Raw genomic sequence first — 8911 nt, forward strand, 5'->3', positions numbered from 1 at the left:
CCACAAGTGTGGTTGAACGATTATTGAAATTCATTTCTTCGGATGACAAGATGTCAAACAGAATGTTGGAACAATGTGTATGACGATTTAAATGCATAACAGACTAAATATAGGCAGAATATAAATAACACAAGAATTGGTAACCTAGTTCGGTGCAAAATCACATACTTATGGAGGGTGGTAATCTAATGAAATGAAATTCACTCTTAATAGTCAAAAGTACAAATTGAAATGATTTGAACTCACCTAGTTCAATGCCTCTTTTCCTAATATTACATCTTAATTTCTACACTCTCCCTAATCTGAGACACCTCTCACTTCACTCGAGCACTCTCCCAAGTGTGTTTATTCAGTTAAAAATATGAAAGATAAAATTTCTAATACAATTCAAAATGGTATTCAACTGATTTAGAATTAATGCCTAGGATATAGTGTACAAACTAGAAATACAAAGAGTCAACTAAAACTCTCCTATAGAGTATATATTTCTCTTGAGGTCTAAGTTTTCACAAAGTAGATTTCCTCCTCAAATGGTAACGAAATTCCAGCTAGAAAGCCCAGTAGGTTTGAAGTTGAAAACGACTAAACCTTCAAAAATACATGAGATCAATCTTCAAAAATGTTGAGTTAAAATCTTGGTCGATAACATCTAAAACTAATATGAATTTATTGATTAAAAAAAATCTTGCTTAAATTGATTCAGATTATTCTTCCTTTAGACCCAAAATGCACATGATCAACTAAATCTTCATTATGATGATGGGGTCCTAGATTGATACAAATCTTGAACAAATAAGAACACCAAATGCAATCTTACTAAAAACAAATTTAGGATAATTCTTTTCCAAATCCAAACACATGCTAACACAATCATATCCTTGATTGGACAGAAAAGGAAACAAAACTCAAAGGAGCAATATAATCTTCAATCACCATGCATGCCAAGAAAGTAGTATGAGACAGGATATCACACAGAATGTCAGACATTTTGCTTAACATGTTGCTTTCCATGAATCTTTATAAAGTCAGTTCTAAATATTCATTAAGACAAATCCAATAGTGTCTTTACTTGATATAAATAATAATTATAAACTCTTGAGTAAATAATTCAGAATCTCTTCCCAAATAGAAACACATTATAAATCACCATTAACAAAAATTGGTGATTTTCTCATTAAATGCAAAATCCAAATCTTGTAATTAAAAAAAATCTAGTTGAATATCTTCATGCAATATTTGTTTATTAAATCATCAATTAATATCTTTGCAAATCCACTTAACCAAAATATTAGACTAAACCAAATATTTCCTCCAAAGCATATCCAATTAAAAAATTTCTTCAAGGCACATCTAATTAAATATTTTCAATCAATGCAAATCAAATTAATATTTTCAAATGATTCTGATAATTATCACTTTTTTACCAAAATATTTACAACACAAATTTGTAAAATCTTGAATAAATCAACCATTATTGGATCACAAAATTTGGAATCAATCGTAAAATCAAACGAACCAAAATCAACCCTTCCAAAAATAGTGTATAGAGAAACACATAGCCAAGATTTCCTCAACAACTTTTGAGACATCTTGCTCAACATTTTCCTTATAAAAAAAGTCAATCCATATATAATACAAACTCCCCTTTGGACTATTTTTTAGGTAAAAGATTAGACACTTCTTCAAGGACATACCACAGATAGCACATAAGCAAGGATTTTAACGTTATCCCATAATAAAATGAAAGTGTGCCCTTTTATCTCTCTATTTGCCTCAAAAGAGAGAAAGGTTAGAGAATAGCGTACAAACATGCAGCAAAAATCAACTAAGACTATCTAGAACATAAAAAACTCATGAAAACCAACAAACCAGCAACAAATCTAGATAATAGACAATATATTAACACATTCTTACACACAATCTTCCAAATCATATCTCTAGAACACATACAAACAAATATCACAACATAACACAAAAAATCAACAAACAACAACAAAGAGATCAAAAAATACATACAGTAGACCATAGCACAGAAAACCCAATAGTCAAATCAGGGACAATGGTTGAGATGAACACCTCTTAACTCCTTGGACATCCTTAGGCTTGGCGAGAGTAGAAACACCTCTTAACTTACCATATGCCTTTCCTCTAATAACTATGCCTTTCATACGAACTACACGAACTTTCCAAACTAAAATATTTTTTCATGCATTTTCTTCTTTCATGTCTTCTTTGCATTACGATAAGTGTCCATACCTTTCTGTGCTCCTACCATTGTTTCAAATTAAATCAAGAACTTTGTTGAGGAATTTGAAGACTTAAATATTGATTTGAAGCGCGAAAGAAAAAACGGGAAAATGTAGTCTTTTTGAAAATTTAAACACAATAACTTCGCTTTGTTGTGCTCAAACATGCAAGTGAGATTATTAATGGAATTTGTGTGCCAATAAAGGTTCCAGTATGCCCAGAAAAAACACTCACCCATGCTTTCTATAATTCCTATAAGTTGATAATGTAATGGCCTAAAGCTGATAGGAGATTCTCGAATTGGACACCATCAGAGCTTTTATGAATATAATAACTAGTTGATAGTCTGTTCGAACAAGCTCAAGGGTAGTATTCTTATCTTTAACTAGTTCCTTGACCAATTGATGACAAATATCAAAAGGATTTGTTCTTCTGCATTTAACATAACTTTTATATATGGAACTTTAGTTGTCACAATATTATGTCATGAAATCATGTGTCACATTATTCTTTGAGCATTTGTTTCCTCCATAATGGTCTAGCATAACTACTTCCAACAACATTATACTATGCTTCTTCCCAATCAATGTCATAATATCCAACTAGCAAAGAATTGGTATTGGAAGAATATAAAACCATAATCGGATGTTCCACTTATGTACTTTATGATTCTATTGACTTGAGTAGGATGAATAATCTTAGGATTTTCTTAAGAGTGAGCCACACACCAATAGAAAGTATTTTTTGGACAAATGACAGAGAGACACAAAAGGCTACCAATCATAATTTTGTAGAGGCTTTGATCAACAGTCACACCTTGCTCATCTTTAGAGAGCTTGGCATGAGTGGTAGTAGGTGTATATTTGTGCCTACAATTTTCCAGGCCATATTTCTTCATAATATTTCTAGCATATATACTTTGATAAAAAAATATGCCATCTTTCATTTGCTTCACTTGAAAACAAATAAAGTAAGTAAGTTCACCTACCATGATCATCTCGAATTTAGCTTGCATTGGTAGAACAAAATCATATAATATCTTACTTGACCTCCCTCGAAACATAATGTTGTCAACATAACTTTGAATTATAATAAGATTCCTATTTTCTTTCAAAATGACAGCATCCATGTTGTTGACATCAATTTCAATATCCTTGATGACTTCCACATGATCACCCTTCTCATTGACACCATCCATGTCATTGACATCATTAACATCCTCAATGATTTCTACATTCAAGTACCTATTGAGTAAGGAATTTTTCACATCCATCTGGTAAAGTTTGAATTTCATGAGAGAAGATACTCCTAGTAAAAATATGATGGCTTTAAGACGGGCAATATGAGAAAAATATTTATCAACGTCAAACCTTTCAATTTTGATAATTCTGGTACGCAAATATCAGATCTCGTATGCGATGTCACGACACTAATATCAGGACTTCAAACAACAATAATAGTAAGCAGATAACAGATGTTGTATACGATGTCACAACACCAGGATTAGGATATGTCACACTATAAACAATTATGCAGATAACAGATGTTGTATACGATGTCAGAACACCAAGTTTAGGATATGTCACACCAGAACAATAACAGTATTAGATTGAAGTTCTAAATAGCCAATGGTTTTTCAAACTTCTCACTTAATCGCTACCCGTGTAATTTCTATCTAGGGCATACCTAGATATGAGACCCCTCTCACTTCTCTTCAATCACACAACAATGAGAATAACTAAAAAACAAACAAAGAACAAAAGATAAACTTCCAATGAAACATAATGCACTCTTTCTTAAAAGCTCATGAGTGATTCACAATTATAACTCAATTAACTCAATCCAATTCAAGTATCAAAGAGATACTAGAATGGCTCACAAATAACAACAACAACTAAACCCTAACAACAACAATTTCCAGCGCAACTCTCTCTTTGGTACATTAGGTTTAGTAACTCCCTCTTTATATTGCCTTTTGTAAGCATGGGCTTAGGCATAAAAAATAAGCAGATCCAAAACAAATCAAATCAAGTTAAATCAATTCAACTCTGATGTCTCATTAAATGTTTTGATATCTGTCTGCAGAATCAAATCAAATATTTCCTTAAATGTTTCAACATCCATTCTGCACAATCTTCTGCAGAATCAAATCAAATTTGATCTAATGCTTCCTTAAAATGTATCAAAATCCCTTTTTATGAAGCAAGTGCACAGTTGAAAATGAAACAAGAGTTCCTGAAATAAACCTTCTTGGACGCCAAATATGATAGCTAAATATTCAGAGATTCTTCAAATATCTCACAATAAAATAATTCTTCCAAGTAAAACAAAACATGCAAAGATGTTTGATCAACATGTCACGACATCTTGCTCAACATCTTGTTGTGCAAGTTTTAACAAAATTGCTACCAATCATAAAAACACAGAACTAACAATATCCCCCTTTGACAAATTTTGACTAAAACAACCTTTGCATAATATAGCTGGAGAAAAGATAAAACAACAGCAATAATCACAAGCACAAAAACCAATCACTTGGTATAACACCAAGACATATCAGAGGCACACAACAGAAACAAGTAGTAGAAACCCAACCTCACATCAAAGACATAGAGATAAATAAACTCTCACACCCCAATCCTCCTCCAGAAACAAAATGTCAGGACATTTTGTTTGACATCACAGCAAGCACACAACAGCCTAAGCACCAACATAATTCTCTGAAACAAAATGTTAGGACATTTTGTATGACATCACAACAAGTACACAACAACCTAAGCAGAAACAGAATTCTCTGAAACAAAATGTCAAGACATTCTGTCTGACATCACCACAAGTACACAACAACCTTGGTACAAACAAATCAAACTTCCCCTGAATGTCATGACCAGCAGCACATAAATAACTCCCTATGTCACACCAGGAAGCATACCCCCCCCCCTCAAAGAACAACCTTAATAGAGAATACAAAAATATCAAGAGCATAACTAGACATCTCTACACTATCTACTCCCCTCCCCCTTTTAGCCAGTATATGACAAACCAAGCAAACCTTCATCAATGGTAACAAAACAATAGAGCAAAGCAGTAGTAGAACATGTGAGTTAGAGGTACAGACCATGGCACACAGAGGTGCAATAATCAAGGAAAAGGCCTACAAAAAACATGCAAAATCAAACAAAAAATAAACAGCTCATATGTCAGCTGAAGCATCTGATTCATTCCTTGCTGACTCAATGTTTGACTCAATGTTTTCCACATTTTCTGAAGCATTAGTCTGCTGAGATGATGTTCCAACATATTCATCGGCATTAGTCCCTTTTACACCTAGTTGAATCATCAACCACAACATTAATGGATTCCATCACGCCCTTGGTTATGGAGTTAAATACTTTGTAAGCTCTACTGTTTGTAGAGTAACCAAGAGATATCCCTTTGAGATTCAGATGTCCAAGCTTTTGGTGCCACAACTTGACTTCACCTTCCTTGGACATTAGGCATGTGGAAGAACAAGTAGTTTCATGTGGAACAAGCTTAGGTTTCCACTCCTTTCTAGTTTTAATCATTACATGATTAGCCCTAGGATGTGTTGGATGTTTTCAATAACCATGCAGTATGTAGCAAAAGGCTTTATATGTCCATATTTACCACAATAATGACATTTCCAAGGCAAAAACTTGACTTTAGTTTGAGTTTCCTAATGTCTGGCAGGATGTTGTAACATTTGGTTGGACATCATGGGCTCATACTCCTTTCTGGAGGAATAAATTTTGTGACAGGGGTTTTTCCTTGTTTATTTTGCTATTGGTAATTAAAACCTATGCCTTTTAAGTTTCCAACCGTTTTTCCAACTTAAAGTATTTCATCTAGCATATCAGACCCATTGTTCAACATTCTTATGGATTTGGTCATATTTTCAAGTTTAGAAGACAATAGAGTTACCTCATTTTCAAGATCAGTTACAATAGATAAAGTTTCTCTTTTTCAGCTTGTTGTTGAGCTACGATTCTCTTTTGCTCTTCTCCTGTCTTACACACCTCTTCACTTCTGACACAAAGCTCTTTGTAGGAAGCAACTAATTCATCATAAGAGACATCCTCATCATAATAATCTGTAGGATCAAGCGCTTACCACTGTGCTAAAAGCATTTGCTGTTAGTGAGGGTGCAACTTTATTCCTTATAGTATGAGATCTCAGGGGCTGCACCTAAAGCGAGGTTTGTAAGCTCCCTCTAAGCGCCATGGGTTGGGATGTTAAGCCCATTCAAATCCCTAAGGGTGACGCTGGATTTTTTATCAAACAATCTCTCCCCCCCCCCCCTCCCCAGTGTCAGCCGGGGGGATTCGAACCCATAACCAAGCTCTGATACCACTTGTATGATCAAGCGCTTACCACTGCGCTAAAAGCAATTGCTGTTAGTGAGGTTGCAACTTTATTTCCTTATAGTATGAGCCCTCAGGGGCTCCACCTAAAGCGAGGTTTGTAAGCTCCCTCTAAGCACCATGGGTTGGGATGTTAAGCCCATTCGAATCCCTAAGGGTGACGCTGGATTTATTTATCCAACATAATCTTCATCAGATTCATATATACCAGTGAAACCTGTAACTTGCTAAGTAGTTTCATCATCAGTTTCACCTTCAGAATCATCATAGGAAGAAAGAGAAAACCCTTCTTTTGTTTCTTGAGATACGTGGACATTACTTTGACCAAAACCCTCACATTCATGACACTGAATACCTTTTCCCTGATTGGCTTTTCTTCTATTCTTTCTTTTCTCTATGAATCACTATTCTTGCTGATGTCAGATGAGATGTTCTTGACATTTGGTCTCGACTTCCTGTCCATTCCCTTCAGCACCTTGTTGAATTATCTCTTAAGAAGTCCAATAGCATTATACATTCCCTCATCAGTATCCAAGTCATATTGGTCCTCTCCATCTTCAGTGTTGGATACAAATCTATGCTCTTGTTCTTCTTTCATATATGTCACTAATACCCATTCAAAAGTTGGAGTGACCCAACAAGTTCATCTACTCTCATGTTGCTGATGTCTTGGGCTTCTTCAATGGTTGTGACCTTCATGTCAATTTCTTAGGTAGGACCTGAGAATTTTTCTAACCAGCTTTTCTTCTGACATCTTCTCTTCTAAGCACTAGATGAATTTTCAATTTTAAGAACATTCATGTGAAAATCATGAATACTCTCATCATCTTTCATCTTTAGATTCTCAAATCTGGTAGTGGAAGCTGAACTCTAGACATCTTCACTTTAGATGTGCCTTCATGGGTGGTTCTGAGAATTTCCCATGCATCTTTCGCCAAATACAAGTGTTTATTCACCTGAATATGTTTTTGTCAACTCCATTGAATAGAGAATTCACAGCTTCAAAGTTTCTAAGAGCTCATTCATCTTGTTCCTTAGACCAGTCCTATTCAGCTTCAAGTCAGTAGTAGCCTTCCCATCTTTGTCCTTCATAACAGATGTTCCCAGCCCTTAATGAATGCTTTCCAAGTCTTGCTATCTGTAGGATGATTCTTAATAATACTTGTTGATGGTTATTTTCTTTTAGTATCACTATCTTTATCATCATCTAAATTTTCATATGCTTCAATAGACTGCACATTGTTTCTTATATTCTCAGTAACACCTTGCTCAATATTATGACTAGAAAGATCATACTATTCATCCTCATAGGGAGTCACTTTAGTTTGAACATCATTAAAAATGAGTTTTAAAGGTTTTATTAGTGATTTTGTGCGCTTATTAAACACTATATACTTTTTGTTTTTATTTTAACACAAAGGCATCACTACCGATAGACTTCAACCACTAATCAATATAGTGTATAGACATTGTCCTAGTTCCGGGTGCTTCAATTTTTTTAATAATGGTGTCACAAAAGTACCAACATAAACATATATGTTTACTGTTGAAACTTAGAACCACAAGATTGGTGGAAATTATCGAGTATGGAGAGAGAGAAAGAGAGAGAGGGGGGAAAGAGATGGTAGGCTGATGCTTGGCTTCTTGTGGAGCCTAGAGCATCGATCACTCTGTCTGCATGCTCCGATATTGAAGTAGAATGGATAATTCACTATGTCTTTCTCTGTGCCAAAATTGATGCCAAAAGTTCCACCATTGAAGACGAATAAATGTAAAATCATTTGATTTAATTTAATACGGAGTAAGGAATTTTTCTACGTTAGGGTTTTGTTGATTTTGTAAGGATGGGATTGGTTATAAGTTTCTTCTTAATTCTAGATTGTTCATGACATTAAATCTAAGTGAAAATTATTTTGATTAATTATTGTATGTGAAAAAATAACAACAAGCTGGTTTACCCGAGAGGTTAAGGGGGAAGTCTTAAGATCTTCTGCACGTAAGTGCGCGTGGCTTCGAACCCCACAGCCAGCAATGTTTTTTTCCTAATTGTTGTATACTACATAAAAACTAATGTTATACAAATATTTTCTACTTCAATTTTTTTAAAATAATTTTTTTTCTCACCAAATTAAATACTTTTTTGCTTTGATGATCTTCTAACATTTTCTTCCATTTTGTCTTCAACGGGGGCTGGTTTTGTACCTTCCAGCACTGCATCAATGCATTTCTTATTAGTGTAACTGGTTGACATATTATGACAACCGATTGCACTCTACTGCAAC

At 34.4% G+C, this 8911-nt stretch overlaps 1 non-coding gene across 1 annotated transcript; it reads left to right on the plus strand.

Moving 5' to 3' along the window:
• The first annotated feature begins 8577 nt into the window (after positions 1–8577).
• On the plus strand, positions 8578–8660 carry TRNAL-UAA (transfer RNA leucine (anticodon UAA)). Its single transcript has one exon. It is a non-coding gene; the product is annotated as a tRNA-Leu (tRNA).
• The last annotated feature ends 251 nt before the right edge of the window (positions 8661–8911 follow it).

This window comes from Lathyrus oleraceus, chromosome 3 (assembly GCF_024323335.1).
Source record: "Lathyrus oleraceus cultivar Zhongwan6 chromosome 3, CAAS_Psat_ZW6_1.0, whole genome shotgun sequence".
In the NCBI taxonomy this organism is placed as follows: domain Eukaryota; kingdom Viridiplantae; phylum Streptophyta; class Magnoliopsida; order Fabales; family Fabaceae; genus Lathyrus; species Lathyrus oleraceus.